The sequence below is a fragment of the Oncorhynchus gorbuscha genome, linkage group LG23, assembly GCF_021184085.1.
Source record: "Oncorhynchus gorbuscha isolate QuinsamMale2020 ecotype Even-year linkage group LG23, OgorEven_v1.0, whole genome shotgun sequence".
Taxonomy (NCBI): Eukaryota; Metazoa; Chordata; class Actinopteri; order Salmoniformes; family Salmonidae; genus Oncorhynchus; species Oncorhynchus gorbuscha.
The window spans coordinates 33,193,540-33,217,285 of NC_060195.1; the positions used below are offsets into that span (position 1 = coordinate 33,193,540).

Here is a 23,746-nt window from a genome sequence, read left to right on the forward strand (position 1 = left end):
GCTAGAAGACCGGTGACGTCGAACGCCGAGCACCGCCCGAACAAGGAGAGGCAACGACTTCGGTAGAAGTCGTGACAGCATGTCTGGTCCACAACTACAGAAAACGTTTGGTTGAGGACATTGCTGCCAAAGGAGGGTCAACCAGTTATTAAATCCAAAGGTTCACATACTTTTCCCACCCTGCACTGTGAATGTTTACACGGTGTGTTCAATAAAGACATGAAAACATAGAATTGTTTGTGTGTTATTAGTTTAAGCAGACTGTCTATTGTTGTGACCTAGATGAAGATCAGATCCAATTTTATGACCAATTTATGCAGAAATCCAGGTCATTCCAAAGGTTCACATACTTTCTCTTGCCACTGTACATGTATTGTAATTACATGCACTTGAAAATACAAGTATTTTGTTGTTTCTTTTGATCCGTTGACCTTTATGGTATTTTGTCATTCTATGTTGTAGTTGTTGCCCATCCCTGACCACGTGACATATAAACAGTTAACCTTTGATTGGCAGCTAATATATAAGCCTTTGACTGGCCGTTTATATATATATAAGCCTTTGATTGGCCGTGAATATATAACACTTTGATTGGCTGGTAATATATAAGCCTAGGAAGGAGTGATGATGGCCTGACTCTAGTTTGATTGATGAGTTGAATAAAGGAGAGAGCAGCAGCTCCACAGTAACAGCGACATACTTGTGGTAGGCCAGCTCCATCCATCAGTCTCTGCTTGCACCACTCTTTCTCCACCGACCAGGGGGAAAAGAGGACAGATGATTGAGGGGGGTGATTAATAAGCTGAGCGGCTGTTTGTGGGAGCGATGGCAGCCGGGGTGATTTCTCCATAACTCCCAGCTAGCTAGATTCTTAAGAGTATATTGAAAGGGTATTAGCCTGGCCCTGGTTGGTTGAATAGGATCTACAGTATAACGTGTGAAGAGGCTGGCCTGCTCTGATGTTGTAGTAGGGCTCAACTAGCGAACAGCTGTGGGCTCTTAGCGACTAAATAAACCTTGCAACCGGTTCGATGGGCGTCACGGGCGACATGCTCAGTCAGGGGCCGGCGTGCTTGATGCCATAATTCACGGGGCAACAGCCATACATGACATTGAGGAGGGGGGAGGGGGGAGGAGGAGGTAGTGGGGGCCAGTGTTTGTAGGGGAGAGGGGTAGATAGACACCCCTCTGCCTGTTTACCCTGCTCCTGATGACCCCCTGCCTGCTGCCAGGGCAATTATCACCTTGGAGGAATGTGGGACCTGTGTGTTAAATTCCCACTGAAGCCCCTTGGAGGCGGAGGTCAGGGAGTGGGATGTCCCCCCAAGGGGGGTGGGGGTTTGGGGTGGCTGGGTGGCTGGGTGGCGAGAGGGAGAGGGAGAGGAGGAGTAGGGAGGGTGGTCCAGGTCCAGGGGGGATTCCTAGATCTGTCAGTGCGTCTCTCCATCCTCTAGCTCCACATCAGCCCTCCAACCAACAAGCTAAACAGGATTTGCATCCATGGTGTATTTACAATGCAAATGGATTCCCTCCCTCTTCATTTGATTTGGAGACTTATCCCAGGGCAGGCCTCATACCGTATAGACAGACAGGGCCAGAGTTTAGAGTGTACACGAGGCTAGGAGACATCTTGTTTAGCTGCTTCAGTTAGCCAGCTACCAGACTGCTGCGTTGGCTTTGTTTTGTGCGGAAAACTGTTATGGTGTCAATTTTGTCTCGCTATTAGGTTTAGGTCTACCTCAGTAACTTTGCCCAAACGCTGGCACACTTTGAAGGCCTGAGCCGTCTGCACTTTTAATGTGTCTGTTTGTGTCAAGCTGTTTTTAGTACACAAGTGTAAATCACAACTTTACAAGTGTACCGTAAAGGCTAGCTGTTATTCGGTTTGTGTGCGTGTGTGTGTGTGTGTGTGTCTGTGTTTGTGTGTGTGAGGGCTCCAACGTGGCACTAACAGTGTATTGCAGTCCCTGAAGGTGTTAGTCTGAGCGTGTGTCTGGTGCTGTCCAGTCCAGAATGCCACTTTTTCCCATCCTTCCTTTCTGCCATGCCTAATGTAGAAAACAAGAGTGGTTGGCTGACACAGCACATCATGTGCTGGATGGACATGCATGACTTCCATGAAAATCAACCCTGCTCTTTTCCCTAATATTCAGACCAGGATTATTCATGTTTATGTTCTCTTCAACAGCTACTATATCAAGGGGTTTGCTAAAGGTACAATTACAAGAAAAACCACACTTTGCTGCGTGTCCTTCATCTAGTGATGATGATAGCGTTGACTGATAGCTAGGCATACTTTAGCATGTAGCTCAGTTTGTGAGACCAGTGAACATCAGTTCCCCTCTAGACCAGCCGCTGCACTCCGCTGTGTCCTGAGCACTCTGTGTTAAGCTGGATCGTTCATTAACTCTGCTGTGAGAGCAGCCAGCCTTGAACACCAAGCCCAAACACATTGTGACAAACCAGAGTATCCCCGCAGTGTCATCGGATGACCTCGCCACTTTCAATTAGTGCCAGTCCAACATCACCTCTCCTTTAAGACCACAGAGGGGCCCCACATAGTAGTGGGCCTGGTCTCCACCCACTGCCCTCTCTGCGTGGACGAGGGTGATGTTAACCCTAGACACTGATTTAAGGTCATTTTATGTTTTTTGTTCACTATTATGGTCAAGGTTAGGGTTGGATGGTAAGCTCATCCTAGATCTGTGGGAGCTGTCCCGGTGGCCCTCTGTTTTCATTCTTCATTTACAGGCAGGCAGCCGAAACCCACCCTGTCTTATGAGGACCCCAGCCCATAACAATAGGAGTGACCGTAGAGTATGGGACCATTTAAGCACCCCCTGCCCCACCTACCCGCCAGGAGTTGAACTTCACCGTTGTCATGGAAACACACTCCCCCCTCCCCAATGCCCCTCCCACCATTATGGTTCTCTCTGCACAGTAATGGCCGTGGGCTGAGGGGCTTTTTAGGGGCATGTAATATCATGTAGTGACTCTGCAACCAGGAACACTTTAGTACCAAATACATTCTATATAATGAATGATTTCTGTAAGTGTTTTCTGCCTTTAAAACCAGGTCAGATTGTGGATTTGTTCATGTTATTGCAGAACATAGAGTATTACATCTGTTTACAGTATATTACATTTCGCTTCCTTAGGGATCTTTTGTTTTGGGTGGTTCAGAATAGCAGAAGGAGCTAAAGTCATCTGGTTGTTTTGCCATGGTTAAAGATGAATAGAAGCTGACATAATAGCTCTACTTGTAAAGTGAACTCCTCATACTGATCTCCAACTTGTCTGCCTGTTAGCACTGACTGTAGAGGCTGGCTTCGCATACTACTGTCTGCCGGCGTGTGCACACTGCCCATGTACTACACTAGAGCACTCATCCACACACTCAGCCACACGATCTCTAATGCACACGAGCTCACGGATGACTACACGCACATCCACACAAGTGTGCTAGTATCACAGACATTGTAAAAACGAGAGAATGAGAGAACCAGAGAGAGATTGCACGGAAGAGGACTAAACAGGGAAATCCCTAACGCCAATTTTAGAGCCTGCACTGAATCAACCTTTTACCCTTCTGAAAAAACCTACACTCGATCCCTCCGATGTCAACAACTACAGACCAGTATCCCTTCTTTCTTTTCTCTCCAAAACTCTTGAACGTGCCGTCCTTGGTCAGCTCTCCCGCTATCTCTCTCAGAATGACCTTCTTGATCCAAATCAGTCAGGTTTCAAGACTAGTCATTCAACTGAGACTGCTCTTCTCTGTATCACGGAGGCGCTCCGCACCGCTAAAGCTAACTCTCTCTCCTCTGCTCTCATCCTTCTAGACCTATCGGCTGCCTTCGATACTGTGAACCATCAGATCCTCCTCTCCACCCTCTCCGAGTTGGGCATCTCCGGCGTGGCCCACGCTTGGATTGCATCCTACCTGACAGGTCGCTCCTACCAGGTGGCGTGGCGAGAATCTGTCTCCTCACCATGCGCTCTCACCACTGGTGTCCCCCAGGGCTCTGTTCTAGGCCCTCTCCTATTCTCGCTATACACCAAGTCACTTGGCTCTGTCATAACCTCACATGGTCTCTCCTATCATTGCTATGCAGACGACACACAATTAATCTTCTCCTTTCCCCCTTCTGATGACCAGGTGGCGAATCGCATCTCTGCATGTCTGGCAGACATATCAGTGTGGATGACGGATCACCACCTCAAGCTGAACTTCGGCAAGACGGAGCTGCTCTTCCTCCCGGGGAAGGACTGCCCGTTCCATGATCTCGCCATCACGGTTGACAACTCCATTGTGTCCTCCTCCCAGAGCGCTAAGAACCTTGGCGTGATCCTGGACAACACCCTGTCGTTCTCAACTAACATCAAGGCGGTGGCCCGTTCCTGTAGGTTCATGCTCTACAACATCCGCAGAGTACGACCCTGCCTCACACAGGAAGCGGCACAGGTCCTAATCCAGGCACTTGTCATCTCCCGTCTGGATTACTGCAACTCGTTGTTGGCTGGGCTCCCTGCCTGTGCCATTAAACCCCTACAACTCATCCAGAACGCCGCAGCCCGTCTGGTGTTCAACCTTCCCAAGTTCTCTCACGTCACCCCGCTCCTCCGCTCTCTCCACTGGCTTCCAGTTGAAGCTCGCATCCGCTACAAGACCATGGTGCTTGCCTACGGAGCTGTGAGGGGAACGGCACCTCAGTACCTCCAGGCTCTGATCAGGCCCTACACCCAAATAAGGGCACTGCGTTCATCCACCTCTGGCCTGCTCGCCTCCCTACCACTGAGGAAGTACAGTTCCCGCTCAGCCCAGTCAAAACTGTTCGCTGCTCTGGCTCCCCAATGGTGGAACAAACTCCCTCACGACGCCAGGACAGCGGAGTCAATCACCACCTTCCGGAGACACCTGAAACCTCACCTCTTTAAGGAATACCTAGGATAGGATAAAGTAATCCTTCTCACCCCCCCCTTAAAATATGTAGATGCACTATTGTAAAGTGGTTGTTCCACTGGATGTCATAAGGTGAATGCACCAATTTGTAAGTCACTCTGGATAAGAGCGTCTGCTAAATGACGTAAATGTAAATGTAATGTAAATGAAAGGTCATTGCTCCTAGTTGCGTATAGACTGTTACACATGATAAGGAGAGTTGCATTGGTGTGCTGTATTAATTGATGCTACTACATGAGCTGTATATTAAAACTGTTTAGAGTGTTTTCCTGTTAGGAGGAAGGGTCCCTGTCATCCTTCCTTCACCTCTCCATCCATCCCTCATCCACCAGGCCAGTGTGGTGTGTCGTCTCTGGTCCGCTGCCCAGGCACAAAGGGAAGACCAGGCCTGGCACATTCATTGTGCTGCTCTTAAAGGAAACCACCAGCCAATATACTGTAGGCTCTATAGGGCTGGTGTTTTGTAAGGTCTGATAAAGTGCGGACTAAACCGTCTAGGATCTGGGCTGGTCCGCCCCGGGGTTGTGTCCTCCATTATGAAGGAAGCGGTCGTGTGTGTTGTGAATGTAGGTCTGTGTAATGCTTGGTTAGTGCTGAACACTGGGGTGGGACTAGGGAGGGCCTGGGCGTTGGGACCATTGAGGACTGGTTAAAGATGTCACCCCAGTGTTTGGAGCTGCTGTCCACTGCCGTCAATTATGAAAAGGGATGATTGGGCGGCTCCTTATGACTGGAGGAGGAGAGCAGAGGGACGGTTTTTTTTTCTGGAGCTTGTTGAGCGACCGGATTGGTATCTTTTGTGTGTGGACATTTCTTTCAGATGGTGTCAAGAGAAGAGGGATGTCAAGATGATCAGAGTGGTTAGGGTGTGTGTAGACTCTCCCAGCGACTGTCCTCTTCTTTTGAATTACTTCCACGTTCATAATTTAGCAGTATTAAGAATGCATAACTTTGCATCTGAATTATCCCTAACATTGAGGGAAGGAAAAAAGGAATAACACATTTGTTACCAGTCACGCCTTGTTTTTCACGCCTTTCAAGTGACACTTCAAAAGATGCTCCCTGGCCCATCTTAGCATTTCCCCGACACCTCTTGGGATGAGATGGAACAAATGGGAGGATGATCCAGAGATCAAGTTCATTAAGCTAAGCAAAACAAACACATGGGCAGTGAGAAAGGGACAAAGAGGGAGGGTCTTGTGAGTGCCGTGGCCCTTGTCTAAAGCCGTTAGGGGCCCTGTGTGGGTGTCTGGGTCTCCAGAGTCTGCTTGGGTAATTATTAGCCCAGTGTGTGGGAGTGTGAAGGAGAGTGTGTGTAGAAGTCTGTCTGTCTGGCTAGTGCTGGCTGTCTGTCTGTCTGGCTAGTGCTGGCAGGCTGTCTGGCTAGTGCTGGCTGGCTGGCTGGGTGTCAGGCTAGTGTTAGCTGGGATGTCTGTCTGGCTAGTGCTGGCTGACTGGCTAGTGTTGGCTGTTTAGTGCTGGCTGGCTAGTGCCGGCTGTCTGTCTGGCTAGTGCTGGCTGGCAGGATGGCTGTCTGGCTAGTGCTGGATGGCTGGCTAGCTGTCTGGCTAGTGCTGGATGGCTGGCTAGGACTGGCTTGCTGGCTGTCTGTCTATCTGGGTAGTGCTGGCTGTCTGGCTGGGTAGTGCTGGCTGGCTGTCTGGCTGGCTAGTGCTGGCTGGCTGGCTATCTGAGTGGCTAGTGCTCTCTGTCTGGCTGGCTAGTGCTGGCTGGCTGGCTATCTGAGTGGCTAGTGCTCTCTGTCTGGCTGGCTATTGCTGGCTGGCTGGCTATCTGAGTGGCTAGTGCTCTCTGTCTGGCTGGCTAGTGCTGACTGGCTGGCTGGCTATCTGAGTGGCTAGTGCTCTCTGTCTAGCTGGCTAGTGCTGACTGGCTGTCTGTTTGTCTGTTTGCATTCTGGATGAATCGACGGCCCAAAGTGAAGTGGGGAGGGCTCTCCTATAAACTCAGACCTATATCCCGCTTTGTGTGAACTTGCTCCCTCCCAATACTGCCCTCTCCTTCATACCCTGAGCAGGGAGAGAGAGGGGGTATCTGAAGAGGAGAGAAGCCATCTTTGACATGTCTACTGGTGCCCGTCAGGACAAAGGCCCATTTCCTGCTCTTCCATGTGGAAAATATCTGGGAGAGAAGGAGGAGGGAGGAGACAATTAGTGGGATCCGCTAATCACCAGGGAAAAACACATTTAATTGACATGTGAAATGTTGTTTAATCTAACAAGTCGATAGGCAGTATGACAATGGGTTGGCAATCAGGATTGGAAAGCCAGGGGACTTTGACAGCTGATTGCTGAGGGGGGAGGTCGTTGTGAGAGCTGGTGTGTGTGTGTGTGTGTGTGTGTGTGTGTGTGTGTGTGTGTGTGTGTGTGTGTGTGTGTGTGTGTGTGTGTGTGTGTGTGTGTGTGTGTGTGTGTGTGTGTGTGTGTGTGTGTGTGTGTGTGTGTGTGTGTGTGTGTGCTGGGGTGGGGTGGGGGAGACCCATGGGGATTAAACACCATTATGCCTTTAACCCATTTGGACAAATAACTAGGCTGCCTTTAAACACAGAGCAACACACTCAGCCTTAGTAAGAGAGTTGTTTGAGTGTTTTAGTATATCCTCTAAACCAGTGAAAACCAGTTATTTCTCATTGTATGACCACAATAAAGATGAAGAAAGGGAGTACTCCGTCAACAACAAAAAAAACACAAATGAGGGTTGGAGTGTGAAAAAAAGTAAGCCCCTTTCGCTTTGACAGAAATCAATAAGTATTTAAGGTTCTAAAAAACCAGCATCCCCATATTGTAAAGCCTCAGTCTGAATTGAAAGCATGGAATGGTGGTTTAGAGACCAGACTTAGACAATCCAAAACCTATTACTACGCTGTTATTTACCACTCATTTGTTCAAAAGCACATTGAACAGGTTCTATACATACTCAGTGCACTAAAATCTCAACCTCTGGAACCGTGGAATCCGGAGTGCAAATAAACAGGTACTTCATCGATAAAAATGTCTTTCTATAAAAAAATGATTCTGAATAGTTTTCATATCAATGTGGCCAATAATATGACATAAAGATTAAACTAAGTAGGAAAACAACCCATCCTCACCATAGAACATAACTGTGGACTAGTGATGGGCATTCCGTCTCGTTCGACTCAGCTCACCAAAAAGAGCCGGCTCTTTTGTCTCCCAAACGGCTCTTTAAAAAAAAAAAATGTTTTGTAAAGTCAAACCGTTTGCGATAGTTTGACTATGATTGATGTTAAAACTATTCTAATTAAATTATTGACTGAAATCATACACTACCTTAACGACAATTGATTTAAAAATGCATTGGTGTGTTATGAAAAAGGATGCTATTAAGCATTTGCATTTAAAATACAACTTTTTTAATGTATATGTATATATACGGTATGTATATGTATAATGTATATAAACAAAATGCATATAAATGTAACCATTCAAAACGAATACAATCTGAACAGCATAATAGAATATTGCACCATATCAAAGAAAGATAAATGACAATGTGCAAAACTGCAGCATCTCACTTAAAACATTAAACTGGTCCCTCTCTTCTCTCTCTTCTTTACTGCCATGTTATACCCAGCAGCACACAGCAATGCTGACCATATTTGTCTTTTATGAGAGATATGCATTCAGAAATGCAAGCTGCCTCACTATCGAGGGGCTGATGTGGTTTCTTCTCTCAGTAATTATTTGTCCCGTTTTTGAGAAGAACCTCTCAGAGGGAACGGATGTGGCCACGATGCAGAGTCTCCTTGTCATGACTTTAGTAAGCCGTGGGGTAGACAGAGGCCTTGTTCTTCCACCAGCTCAGAGGATCTGCAGGTCTTTGGAGGAGGGGCTCCTCCAAACAGGATCGGAGCTCCATTATGACATCTGCTGAGGGATTCCTTCGTGATGCATCCCCGGTTGCTCTCTCGTCAAACAGCATCTAAACAGCAGACGTTTGTGGCAATACTGCCGGTGCTTTTGCTCCATCTGATCCCTCTTCTTCCTGTTTCCCTGGTGCCTGAGTCAGCTGACTGCTGGGGCTGTCCCTCCCTGCTGCTGAGGTGATTTTTTGAAGAGCCTCATCAATCGCTCTGGCAATACTGAAGGCTACCTTCTTAAATCTGGGGTCAAGTGCAGCGGTTTCTGATAGCACGTGATTATATTCCATTCTGTGGAACATTCTGTCCATTGATGAACATTGGGTGTCCATCAACTCTGCCACATGTCCTGTGGTTACATTTGCTTCTCTCTGGCGATTGGCTGTGATTCGCTGCAGACCCTGACACAGGAGTGTCATTTTTGAGGCTGTCACATCGCTGAAAGGAGAGAACAGTGACTTATTAGTTCAGATTCATGTTTTGTCTACTGATACTACATTCTCATCTACTGCTCATCTACATATATAATACTGGATTAAATAATGATGTAGTAATAACTGCTTACTGTACCTCTCCACTGATCTCCACAGTGACCTGCTCAAAGGGTTCCAGGACTCTGCACACCTCCTCCACCACCTCCCATTCCTCTTGGGTCAGAGAACAGGTGCATTGACAATGGCCAGGTTAGAGATGATGGCATGCTTAAACTCAAGAAACCGCTCAACATATACAATTTAGAGTTCCACCTTGTAGTGTAGTCTTGTTTAGGCCTCAGCTCAGGCATCCCCATCTGGCGTTGTGTAGACTTTAGTTTTCCAGCACCTACTGTGCTCCTGTGGAAGGATTCCAGCTGCTTACACTTTGTCCACAGTGGGCTTCATCACCTTCAGAGCATCTCTAACAATCAGGTTGATTGTGTGGGCAAGACATGGATGATGGGTCCATTTAAACATTTTCATGACTTTGGTTATGTTAGCTGCATTGTCACTAACACAACAGACCACTTTTCTATCTACTTGCTACTCTCAACAGTTCCTCTGCCAAGTTCTCTGAGGTGTGTCTGTCGCTGAACTCAAAGCAGTCCAGAAGACAGCTAGACATTGAAAAATCTTCAGTGAAGTGACATGTAACAGACATGTAAGAAGTGGTTTCCCTTGATGTCCAGCAGTCAGTGGTAAGGCAAACTGCTGTAGCTTTCTGGACTCTTTCCCACACTGAAGCCTGTGTGCTCTCATACAGTTGTGGAATAAGTGATTTTGAAAGGGTTTCCTGCTTGGAATTGTGTACATTGGATTTAGACTATTGCTATAATTTCTAAAACCTCTGTCCTCGATCGAAAATGGCTGGAAATCGGTGGCAATCATTTTAGCCAATGCAATATCAGTTTGGCCTTGTTTTGCTGCAGACATAGACTTTGGCATAAACTGGTCCATAGAAGGCTGCGTTACTGTGGGTAATGGAGTAGGCCTACTTGACTGAGTGGATACATCACCACGTGTGGAGTTGCTGGCTCCACCACTATCACTAGTAGGCCTACTTGATTGAGTGGATACATCACCACGTGTGGAGGTGCTGGCTCCACCACTATCACTAGTAGGCCTACTTGACTGAGTGGATACATCACCACGTGTGGAGGTGCTGGCTCCACCACTATCACTAGTAGGCCTACTTGATTGAGTGGATACATCACCACGTGTGGAGGTGCTGGCTCCACCACTATCACTAGTAGGCCTACTTGACTGAGTGGATACATCACCACGTGTGGAGGTGCTGGCTCCACCACTATCACTAGTAGGCCTACTTGACTGAGTGGATACATCACCACGTGTGGAGGTGCTGGCTCCACCACTATCACTAGTAGGCCTACTTGACTGAGTGGATACCACACCACGTGTGGAGGTGCTGGCTCCACCACTGTCACTAGTAGGCCTACTTGACTGAGTGGATACATCTCCACGGGTGGAGGTGCTGGCTCCACCACTATCACTAGTAGGCCTACTTGACTGAGTGGATACATCTCCACGGGTGGAGGTGCTGCCTCCACCACTATCACTAGTAGGTCTACTTGACTGAGTGCGTGGAGATGCTGGCTCCACCACTATCACTAGTAGACCTACTTGACTGAGTGGATACCTGGCTCCACCACTATCACAAGTAGACCTACTTGACTGAGTGGATACCTGGCTCCACCACTATCACTAGTAGGCCTACTTGACTGAGTGGATACATCTCCACGGGTGGAGGTGCTGGCTCCACCACTATCACTAGTAGGCCTACTTGACTGAGTGGATACATCTCCACGGGTGGAGGTGCTGGCTCCACCACTATCACTAGTAGGCCTACTTGACTGAGTGGATACATCTCCACGGGTGGAGGTGCTGGCTCCACCACTATCACTAGTAGGCCCGCTAGTTTCTCAAAGCTCAGCCATAGCTAGCTTCACAGTTGGGTACACAGTTCGCATATGCCGATGTAGGTTATGCGTTAAACCGGCTTGATATGAGATTTTGTTTTGGCAAATTTTACACTGTGCTGTATCATTGTCTACATTATTAAAATGCATCCAAATGCTACTGTGCTTCCAACTCATTTTCCAGCTGTTGATTTCACAACTGTCCTTCCTCTCTCTCCTGCTAACTGTGTGACTATGAGTGAGTTGGCTCGGCCCTCCCTCACGCATCTTTGGTTCATTGGTTGACACTGCGTGTCTGATTGACAGGAACAACAGGTGAGGCTGTTAGTCTGAGCAGACAGTCAGAACGAATGTGTGCTCTTGAGCATTTATGCCGATATTATTATTTATTTTTCTTTGAATTAGTTAATTCTCTTCATTTAAATCTTTTGATTATTCATATCTTAATTTTTTTTTAAAATTATAAATAGATTCGGTTCTTCTGATATGCGAGCCGGCTCCCAACGTTCACCTACAAGAGCCCGCTCTTACAGCTGACTCCTTCGCAAACGACCCATCACAAGTGTGGACAAGATCGGTGTGCACTCTCCTAATCAGGCTTTAAACAATTCAAAGTGGTGCGTACAGGTCGTCGATACAATGTATTTTAAAAATTCTACGTTGTTCTCGTGTGTGATCTTTTACATAACAACTGTGGGACATATTTAGCGATGGAAATATGAAAAAAAAAAATTGCAAACAGTTGCAATATCTATTTGACACCAAATAATGGAGATGGCAATGGAGAGGAATGTCTGAAGTGAACTAAAAAAAGATTAGGAAATGCACACTTTTATGGTTAAAGTCGTTTTTCACCATCTTTTCACATGCAGCCATGATGATGTTTTATCATTTGGGGTGGCAGGTAGCCTAGTGGTTAGACCTTTGGGTAGGTTGATAGGGTTCTGGATCGAATCTCTGAGTTGACAAGGTCAAAATATGTTGTTCTGCCCCAGAACAAGGCAGTTGGAATCCTGACCTGTTTACTGGACATGCTACCTGTAACCAGACCTATTATTTGACCATTTATGAACATTTGAACATATTGGCCATGTTCTGTTATAATCTCCACCCGGTACAGCCAGAAGAGGACTGGCCACCCCTCATAGCCTGGTTCCTCTCCGGGTTTCTTCCTATATTTTGTCCTTTCTAGGGAGTTTTTCCGAGCTAACGTGCTTCAACACCTGCATTGCTTGCTGTTTTGGGTTTTAGGCTGGGTTTCTGTACAGCACTGTGAGATATCAGCTGATGTACGAAGGGCTATATAAATTGATTTGATTTGATTTGAATTGACCTGCTGGTAGCCCGTCATTGTAAAGAAGAATTTGTTCTTAACTGACTTGGTTAAACACGTGTCCTTTAAAAAATGGCATTCATGTTGGTTTTACATCCCAGGTGTAGATGATTAGATTTCATGTTCACCATAGCTTGTGCATGTCGTGATAGTCTTTGACGCTATCCCTCTCTGCCAGGATCCAAAAAGCGATCTGGCATTTCAGACAGAAGATCTGGCATTTCACCCACCCCCATGTGTGTTGGATAGTGGCGCTCACCTTGATTGGGGGGTATTGTGATGTTTGTGAGGTTGCTTTGGGCCCCCAATTCAGCCATTTCCAACACCAGCTGCTCTAGGAAGGCCAACTGGGAGAGAGGGGTTTGACCTTTTGCTTTGGCCATCTGCTTGTGGAGAATGAAAGCATCCCAGGTGTAGTTAAATAGTTGTAAATAGTTCTGCTTATTTTTATAGTGAAGGACACGTGTTTAACCAAGTTTGTGTTTGAGAAGACAATTTGTTTTATTTATATCTGTTGCTTTTATATCGTTTTTTGTCAACAGTTCATTTGTATGTGGGGCCAATACATTGGATATGCCTAAGCTAAATGTTCAGACACTTTGGAGAGGTTTGAAAAAACACCCTGTACAGTGGGGCAAAAAAGTATTTAGTCAGCCACCAATTGTGCAAGTTCTCCCACTTAAAAAGATGAGAGAGGCCTGTAATTTTCCACCATAATTTGCAAATAAATTCATAAAAAATCCTACAATGTGATTTTCTGGATTTTTTACTCATTTTGTCTGTCATAGTTGAAGTGTACCTATGATGAAAATTACAGGCCTCTCATATTTTTAAGTGGGAGAACTTGCACAATTGGTGGCTGACTAAATACTTTTTTTGCCCCACTGTATGTCCCCTGACACAACCACAATGTTTGAGAGAGGTTGGTGTTGTAGAAATTGTGTTTCTATGCTGAACAAATAGCATTTAGGAAAATATGTAATAGCACTGGAATTATCTAACATGGTTGTTATATCCACAAATTGTTAAAAAAAAAGTGTTCTACCCCTTCCTGGTCTTGTGGAGGACCATCAGATAGGTCGACACCCTCCATGCTGGCATTGTTGTCCTTCACATAAACAGGAATGGATACATTCTTCCTTTTTCACCCTCCTTGAGACATGGTTGTTATTGAATGCCTTGTGCTGTGTGGTGAGCATGGTTACTTTCCTAGTGTCCTTCAATTTCACAAAAAGCAGCTTGTTTGTCCTGATCGACAGTATGGTCCCCCTCTCCGATGTCTTTGTCATGTCGTTTACCTTGGTCTTGGGGAAACCGGTTCTGTTAGGACGAATGGTGCCACAAGCCCCTATTTTCTTTTTTCAAGAGGTCTATGAAAAGTGGATGTAGAACTATCAGACAGGGTGATTGACATAGCAGTGGGGGGTGAAGACCTTGACCGGCAGGGGAGCTTGCTGGGGAGGGGTGGCTCCCAAACGTCATCATCCAAATCCTCTGCATCCTCCACTCTCTGGTGACTAAAATAAAGGGATATATTGTTGTAAGACACTCAGAATTACAGTTGACTAAATTTACTAAACAACATAACTGTAAAGTAAAAACACCAACTTTATCTGTACAGTGACTCACATAGAAGGTGTGAAGCACACACACAATGCGAAGAGTAACACTTTGGAGAGATAGATGGAGGTGACTACCACAAACAAACAATGGCCATGAGAGTTTAGTGGCCTCTCCAATGATGAAACATAGATCAGCAAACAGTGAACGAATATGAAACAGACAATAACTACCTTGGAATGATATAACATTGAAATGACTTGTTACTTGCTTATGTAAACTAAATCCAAAGCACAAAAAGCAGACAACTTTAAAAAACGAAATACATATAGTAAATGAGCTGCATAAAGTCCTGAAAATGATTTACTTACAGGTCTAAAAGTGGATCCAATCCTTCTAGAAAGCAATCTTTGTCGGCCGAGTCGAAATCCTCATTGTCCAAATCGCTCCCCTGATCCGACTAGTATTTTATTCGGTGTACTTATTCATAGCTGCCTTCGTTTTAGCTTCCTGTTCGATATTCTTCGTTTTTATCTTTTTCCCCCCTAGCCATATTTTATGCTAAAGCGATGATTACATTTACGGTGAACTCATGCATCTCGTCTCTGAGCCAAGAGGCTATAGTTCGCATTACGCATAAAATATTCTAGGCCTTTCTTTGTCCCACTCAGGTCAACTGCATATCCCTGGAAAGCGTATCTCATTGGCTACAAGACTGTCAAGGTGACATAGTAGCCAATCCCCTGTGTAATGGAAGCCTACGACGCATAAGCAGGCGACGTCATATTTTTGATGCACAAAGATATAGTCACTCCGTGGACATTCAATGTTGCTATTAGGTCATACATCATCAGATAAAAGGCTAGATTTGTTCCTACCAACCTAAGCTTTCGGTGTGTATCAACGTATTCAGTTTTTATTTTGTTTATGCTTCACAATGCTAACCAGAATGTAGGTGGCAGCCATCTTGAAATGAGGTCATTGGCTTAGCCCGCCCTTATACATTCGTATGCCCATATATGGTAGTAAGTCACACCAAAGTTTTTAAAGCACAGATCAATAGCCAAGATATTCAGCTTTCCGCAGACACCCTGCTTTTGCAGATAGGGGCTACCACTCTCATGCCAGACTGAATTGAATAAAAGAAATCTAACAGGGTCCCCAAATATGGGGACTTTACATAATTGCTCCAGTCTCTGAGGGTGTCTCAGGGAGAGTTGGAAAATGCAATAAACACATTTCCAATTCACACATACATATATTAACGTGTGAAATAGGACAAATATAAGCAGCCCCAAAATGATTAGTATTTTTCTTTGTTCCTATTTCAGAATGTCTCTTTTCTCTACCTCCTGGTTTGAGTATGACCCCTCCCCTGGCTTGTGACCCTTCACTTGGATATCACTCCTGGCATTTGGCTCTGGGACAGACTACTCATGTTGAACCATAGGTAAGTCCCCACTGTGTTTCATTACCACTCATACATCAGCCTCGTCTTAGAAGTGTGTGTCCGTGTTTGTGTTTAAGATTGTGTACAGATGTGTGAGTTATATTGGAGCAGAACATCTATCCAACAAATAATCAAACTGTCGTTGTCAAATCCAACCTCCTAGAACTTATAACCTAGAATCTCAGATCAAAGTAGAATGTATCCCAATCTGAGTCTTACAGAGTGTAAGTCTGCCTTTCTAGGCTTTATATCTCTGTGATCTGGGCCAAGAGATGTTTGTGAGCAGAGGATGATTCACAGGCTGGCTGCTCCTCTTCTCCTCTCCAGAGTCACGCTCACTCACTCTCTCTCACACACTGGCATAGTAACCCCCTGTCTCTCTCTGTGCCTCCCTCCCTTTCTCTATCTCCGTCTGTCTCGCGTGCTGCCGAGGCACTATCTACTACCAGAGTTCAGATGTGGTTCGATTTGTATCAGGGAACGCCATCCCACCCCCAATCACACAGACACACACTCACATCTCCCTGCCATTCATGCCACACCCCGGCCAGAACGACAGCTTGGCTCCCGGCCAGTAATCACAGCTGGATTGGATGCTTTAAATGTGTGTGTGGCAATGGGGGGTGGGGAGGGGGCAGTGTCTGGTGCACCGGATTGGTCCACTTGTACGGGTTGGGCCAGGGAGGGCTGTGATTGAATAGAGGGTAGCGTGCAGGATTCACTGTAGTGTCTAGAATGGCTTTCCCGAGCTCTGCCCGACAGCTACGCATATTGGATGGGTTACAGCTTATGAGCCAGAGCGAGTCTGGCTGTGTGTGTGTCTGCAAGTGTGTGTGTCTGCGCAGCTCATCTGTGCGAGATAACGCTTATCCTCTATGAACAAATCGGCACTGTCTTGATTCCCTGAAGGTATCACGGAATGTATTTGCCTGGCCCAGACAAATCGTTAAATATTCATGTCATATCCGAGTTGGCATCTCCAATCGATTCACTGACTTCATCACATTAGATTTGTGTGAATGTTCCGTGTTATCACGGTTGCGGTACAAACAGTGATTAGGGATATCATTGATGAAAGCTGGATGCTAGAGTAGGCTAAAGAGGAACTTGTGATTATGGTTTGCCAATAAGATGATAGAAGATATTCACAATGTATTATGATATTGGTTTACATGTGCTTCATTTTCACTAGAGGCAGGATAAACACCAGTCTCCTGAAGAGGTTTGGTTTAATCTTCCACCAAACCGTCCGTTATTATGAAAAATAATAACACTGGAGCTAGATGCAGCTGCCCTTATCACACAGAGCAGCAGGAGAGCTCACCGACGCAGGAGAGGGTGTGTGTGTGTGTGTGTGTGTGTGTGTGTGTGTGTGTGTGTGTGTGTGTGTGTGTGTGTGTGTGTGTGTGTGTGTGTGTGTGTGTGTGTGTGTGTGTGTGTGTGTGTGTGTGTGTGTGTGTGTGTGTGTGTGTGTGTGTGTGTGTGTGTGTGTGTGTGTGTGTGTGTGCGTGCGTCTGTCACGCCCTGACCTTAGAGCTTTTTATGTCTCTATTTTGGTTTGGTCAGGGTGTGATTTGGGTGGGCATTCTAAGTTCCTTTTTCTGTTTTTGTATTTCTATGTTTTGGCCGGGTATGGTTCTCAATCAGGGACAGCTGTCTATCGTTGTCTCTGATTGGGAACCATACTTAGGTAGCTTTTTCCCACTGGGTTTTTGTGGGTAGTTAATTTCTGTTTAGTGTTTTGCACCGTGCAGGACTGTTTCAGTTATTCTCTTGTTTATTTTTGTTATAGTGTTCAGTTGTAATAAAACCAGCATGAACACTTACCACGCTGCGCTTTGGTCCGATGATTCCTCTTCTTCAGACGACGAATACCGTTACAGTGTCTCTATGTATATGCACACCTATTTATGTGTTTAGTGGCGATTTATCCCCCTCCATCCCCCTTTCTCTTCAGCCTTCCTCCTGGCCTCTTTTCCCTGCTGAGGTAGAGTGTGTGTGTGTGGGGGCGGGACAGTGTAGCATACATGAATAAAAACATTTGGCTGCACCCTCCCATCCTCACCCCCTGCCTAGCGGTGGGCGCTGTTGTGTTTTGGCCACATTTGATTTTCTTTTTGACTATTCAGCTGAACGTCCTAAGATCTCATAAGAAATGAGGTGGTGTTTTTGGTGTACCAGTAACGGTATACTGTACTATTATACTGTATTTGGTTCTGTTATGTAGAATACTAATGAATCATTCATCTTCCAAGACATTGATTCAGCTTTGATCTAACTTTACTAAACGAGCACCAGTGTGAGAAGTGCTGGAGCAAAGCTCTGTGCGGCTCCAGAACACTGCTCTCCGCTGCACCAAAGCGCCCCTACTCCTCCGCAAAATTTGATGATGCAGAAACGAGAAACCACGTATGGCCTTTTTATGAAAATATTTGGCCAAGAAAACATTTCTGGTTGATCTCAGGGAATGTAAAACAGTTAGGAAGGGAAACTGTTCAAACGGGATTGAGTGAAGTAGCAACAAATACTGTATGTTGAATGAGCCACTAATAAACATGGAGAGCCTCACGGAATGACCTTATATCTTTCAGTCTAATACTGCCATTTACTTATTGTTGTAGATCTTCATTAGAACAACACATTTCACTGCATCTATCTGCTGACAATAAAAACATTTATCTTTTGTAAAGCATGCTCTCTGCCCTAACGATGTAGCCCGCGCTACAGAGAACTATATATCAGTCAGCTAGTACAGGACTAGTAAAGGCCCAGTGCACTACTTTTGTGAAGACACATTTTGGAGATCGCTGCAGCACCCTCAGCACCCCTTCTCCCCGTGGCTATGGTCAGAGGGGTGCTGAAGATGAAATGGGTGGCTTGCTGATCTCCATGGCAGAGCCGTTGCTTAATCACACTTACAGCACTGTAATTACAGCTGTCACCGTCATCCGCTGTAATTGATGCAAGTGCAGGGCCGCGCACTACCAGAGAGGGCTAACCCTACATGCCACAAGCACCACGCCACGGCTCACACACACTACCCCAAACACAACACACACTATGATACACACACAGACACAGAGGCAAGCAAATAGCCACACCACACACACACACACACACACACACACACACACACACACACACACACACACACACACACACACACACACACACACACACACACACACACACACACACACACACACACACACACACACACACACACACACACACACACACACACACACACACACACACACACACACACACACACACACACACAGCAGCAGTCCCACACACGACAGCACCAGAGCGGCCCAAGACGGCTGTCTTCTGGCAGCTCAATCTTTAGCGCTTAGCTTAGCTTAGGATGACCATCTGGCTCAGCAACTCTGTCTCCCTCGCTCCCTCCCTCCTTCCTCTCTCCCTCCCGCTCTCTATCTCTCTTTAACGCCTGTCAGCAGTCAGCAGAGCTGCGGTCTTAGCCATGATGCTAACGTGTCTTCCCACTTTTGTTCCGCTGCTGGTTGGCTGGTGGGTGTTGCTGGTGTGGTGTGTGTTTGTGTGTTCACAGATGGCATGTGGAGGGGGTGTGTGCGTGTGGTGAGTGCGGTGATGAAGAGCGCTGTCGGAAGCCCCAGACAGCTCGGGCGTCTCTCAGGCAAGTTGGTCCATCGGCAGGCATCTGGACTGGCTCAGCCGCCCATCGCTGCGTCTCCATTGGAGCTCCTCTACGGGGTACACTGTAGCAGCTCTCTCTCTATTAAAACAATGACTACTTCCTTAACCGTTAGCTGTGTCTGTTTCAGGTTGATTGTCGGCGCTGATAGAGGATTAGTGGCAACACTACATGTGTTTACAAATGACAGAGGCAATAACAATGTTGAGCCACAGAGAAAGCACAGCAATTAGATGTGTTTATCACTTTGATCTGAGTTGACCTTTGGGCTTGTAGAGAAACTTTGAAGGTGATTCATTGGGTTTGGAGACCCGTTTGGACCGTTTGCCTCTCTTTGTTGGTGGTTAGCTATGATTGAGGGGTCAGCTATGATTGAGGGGTCAGCTATGATTGAGGGGTCAGCTATGATTGGCTACAGAACACGCTCGATGCGGTATGGTATTAAATGCTGCATGGTTGTCATTAGGGTTGGGCGATATTACAATACTATTGTCTGTTGAGGATGATGGTTGTTGGTGACAACATTGTGATGTGAGAGATGACACCTAACCTATTTCAACTTGACTGGCACAGCGCAGTGAAGAGGAGTCAGGCAGCGCTATTTCAATAGATATGTTACATTTACAGAACGCACGAGAGCGATGTAGACAGAGACAAGAGTTCCAGCAAAGCAGCATAAAATGTCAGGAAATCTGTTTTCGTTTCTTCCTCTCTCGAATGTCGTATGATCTGGGCCAATAGCCGAAGTCTATTTTGATAGAGGACAGTCCCGCGCCGCTGTGCCATGATCAAACAAGGAAGGAATATAACCGAGTTCCGTCTCAGAAGGTTTTTGCGTTTTGAATGAGCTAGAAACACGGTAGGCCAAAGATAAGGAGGAGAGAATTAGAAACGAACAAATAGCAAGGTAGAAAATCAAATGAGAAATTTGAACAAACCTTGTAGTTGAGCGAAGCGTTAAGACAGGAATGAAGCATGCGAGGCCAGGGTTACGGAGGTCAACATTCAGAACTTAGATTTCATTTCGACTCGTTTTTGAAAACCTCTTTATTCCTACCCCCGTGTCTGTCTCATCTCTCCGTTTGACATTTGTCTATGTTTTTGTTCTTGTGCATGTGCTTTCCCACCCCCATTAATATGAGATTGCAGGCAATTAAATTGGAATTCATCGTGTCTGCTGCGAACCCTCAGAAAGAGTGCTGATGCTCTTTTGTTTCTGTAAGTGAGTGACAGGGAAGGAGGACATGACTTTTGACATTTGCGCTGATGAGAACAGTATGGTTTTGTGACTCGCCCTTCATTGTGCCTTTCCTATACTCACACGCATGGTCTGAGACACTAGAGACGTGTGCTTGTCCTCCTTACACGGACACACACAGACTTGGTGTATCCCTGGTACCCCTCCAGTGAGTGCCAGTAATTCGGTCGGTGGGCACATGGGGAGGCAGGAGACCCAGCTGTTTATGTTTTGTAACAGGCCTGGCACAGCTTTAGGGAGGCAGGGAGTCTAAACTCCACAGAGTCGACAAACACATCTGTTCCAGAGCATCACATGGACCTTGTTGTGGAGGTGTTGGTATAGTCTATTTATATTAGTGGGAGGCTGACATACCAAAGCCATTTTGGTTCCTACTGTGCTTCGGGCCTCAATAAACTATTTAGTAAAAGAGGCTGTTGCCATGGTTATCAGCCTTTTTCTCATCAGTGTATTTAAGCCATTCAGCTTTATTTATTCCCATTAAACCCATTGCCTTCTGTAGGAACCAACTGTTACGGAGAGCCGACCAATTGTTCTCCAAACAGAATGACCAGTATTTCCCCCCTTTGTTTGTAAGCCGTCTGACATAAAGCTTTTACAACAAAGGATCTGGGACTCGCTGGTGTTTGCAAAGGAAAAGGCTTTGACGAAAGTCCACCAGATCTCTATCGTAATAACCTAATAACAACCGATTTGTGTTGTTTTGCAGTTGAAAACACATGTTAGTCACACTTCCTTGATCTTCCTTGAAAATGTGATTTCTAAAAACACCTCTGGGCTAAAATAGGAAAGAAGTTAGATACGATAAGAAGCTTTTGTGTCAAAATTAGCTTTTGCTCCCAACCTGTGCTTTCTCGCTCCCTCCCTTTCCTTCCCTCTCCCACTCTGATGCTTTTAGTGGGACCAAACTCCTTCATATCGCTCCTAAAGTGCACTGCAGCTGCAACCGAGGCAAATGACCAACCAGACATGAGGGTTAAGCTGTAGCAGAGGACACACACTTTGACAATGTTGTTGTTGTTGGTGGAATGGGCCGTAGTGGGCTGTGGATTGGCTGGTGTTTGTCCTGTAAACTGTTTATTTAGGCCCTTTGCACCACACTTAACAGGAAGCCGTCTCCCTCAATTGGATTACAGCTAATCAAATATCTAGACGTGTAGAGTCAACACACACAGGTGTGGTACGGCCCTCTCTCCCCCCAGCACCAAGCCAGCTCCTCCTTCCCCTAGCTCAAACTAGAAGGCTCTTTACTAGAGATCTGGGATCAGATTACACTACCTCCGATCATATCATACCTCCGATTATTATAACTATTAGCGCAGGGTTCAACAACTGGAGGCTTGCGTGCCAAATTTGGCCCGCGGGTGGTTTTATTTGAGTTTTCTGAGCAAAATGATTATTATTTTATTTTATTATTATTTCCATTGTTGGGCATAAAAAACTGTAAAAACACCAAGAAATCAGCTCCAAGTGATTTAAGTCCCACGTATTCCCACGCCTAATAGAGAGTGGTGATCGTATACAAATGTAAGCAAGGTTTGAAATGATTATGTTTTAGTCCAACATTATATCTGTTTGGGCTTCTTGTGGTCACTTTGCAGTCCACAAATTATTAGTAGTTGTGTTCCGGCCCCCCGACCATCCGCTCAAGAAATAAATCGGCCCGTGACTGAATCTAGTTGATGATCCCTGCATTAGAGGATGGTACAACATCTGACATGGGATCAGTGGTTAGGGGCTGGGGTTAAGGTCTTTCCCAGTCTGATGTCAGCCACCGGGAGACATGTCAACGTGTGTTTGAAGAGCTTAAAATTATCATTGGGCAATTAATGGGCACCAAAAGGGCACCATTAGTGAAGTGCAAACTGGTGATTAGTCCAGTTGGAAAGTTGGACCTCTACAATAACAAACTTGGAATTAAACTGCGAGGCGTTAGCATACCTGGATTTATATGATAATGCATGTCATTACCCCCGAGGAATGGACTGAGATAGGTAGTGTATGTGGCCTCGCAGGAATGTTTATTTTCATAGCAGTATTTACCCGGCAGATGCCTGGTGATGGCAGCTGCGGCAGTTGCTGTGTTCTCATGTAAATTGTAGTGCCAGCTGTTGTGTTCCACTGACTTCCATCTCACTGAGCCTCTGCAAAGTTTTAGAGGTCAAATGGATCCTTAATTGGATCGGGAGTAAGAGAGTTGATTGTTGTTATGATATCTAGTACATTGTCTTGAGGAAACCGATATTCCTTGTGTGTGTGTGTGTGTGTGTGTGTGTGTGTGTGTGTGTGTGTGTGTGTGTGTGTGTGTGTGTGTGTGTGTGTGTGTGTGTGTGTGTGTGTGTGTGTGTGTGTGTGTGTGTGTGTGTGTGTGTGTGTGTGTGTGTGTGTGTGTGTGTGTGTGTTTCCGAGCCTGGAGGACAGATATAGACAGGACTGTATTGATTTGTTTGGGACTGCATCCCAAGGCTGAATTGAGTCGTTTTGAGGAAGTCTCTAAAAAAAGAGCGATAGAGAGACAGGAAATAGAATAATAGTGAGATAAATCATCTTTCCCTAGCAACAGGCAGCTGATACTCCTTGATCGTGTGCCTCCCAGGAAGTGACTGATATTGTTGTTGTTGTTCTTGTTTTAGACATATTCTTGATTCAAGAACACATCTAAGTCTAATGGCACAGGGCCCCCGTCTCTCTGGCTGACAGCAGGTTACCATGATCTTCAAGAGGCAGCAATGGGAATACGTTCCTAGAACAACAAAGAGAGAAGGAGTTTATCGAGCCCCCCAAGCCCCCTCCGTCAGAGTGAAGCTCACCTAGAAGCCCTCCCTCATCATGGGATCTGAGACAACACACACTTACTTTCGCTGCTCTTCACTACTCCGAGGACAGTAGTTGTTTTCTTTGCCGTGTGTGTGTGTGTGTGTGTGTGTGTGTGTGTGTGTGTGTGTGTGTGTGTGTGTGTGTGTGTGTGTGTGTGTGTGTGTGTGTGTGTGTGTGTGTGTGTGTGTGTGTGTGTGTGTGTGTGTGTGTGTGTGTGTGTGTGTGTGTGTGTGTGTGAGAGTGTGTGCGCATGCAAATGTGTATGTCTATGTGTACATGCACACTTGAGCGTGTGTGTCTAGTTTGTGTCTGTGTGTTTACTATCTCTCTCCAGAATCAAAGGCAGACTGCAGTGCTTCTTCCTACTATTGG

General features: G+C 46.0%; 1 long non-coding RNA gene across 1 annotated transcript in view; it reads left to right on the top strand.

Moving 5' to 3' along the window:
- Positions 1-23,507, top strand: part of LOC124011187 — a 37,424-nt gene extending 13,917 nt beyond the window's left edge. Inside the window, exons 2-3 of the long non-coding RNA XR_006834555.1 lie at positions 15,502-15,620; positions 23,191-23,507. This is a non-coding gene — a long non-coding RNA (uncharacterized LOC124011187). The remainder of the gene's footprint in view (positions 1-15,501; positions 15,621-23,190) is intronic.
- The last annotated feature ends 239 nt before the right edge of the window (positions 23,508-23,746 follow it).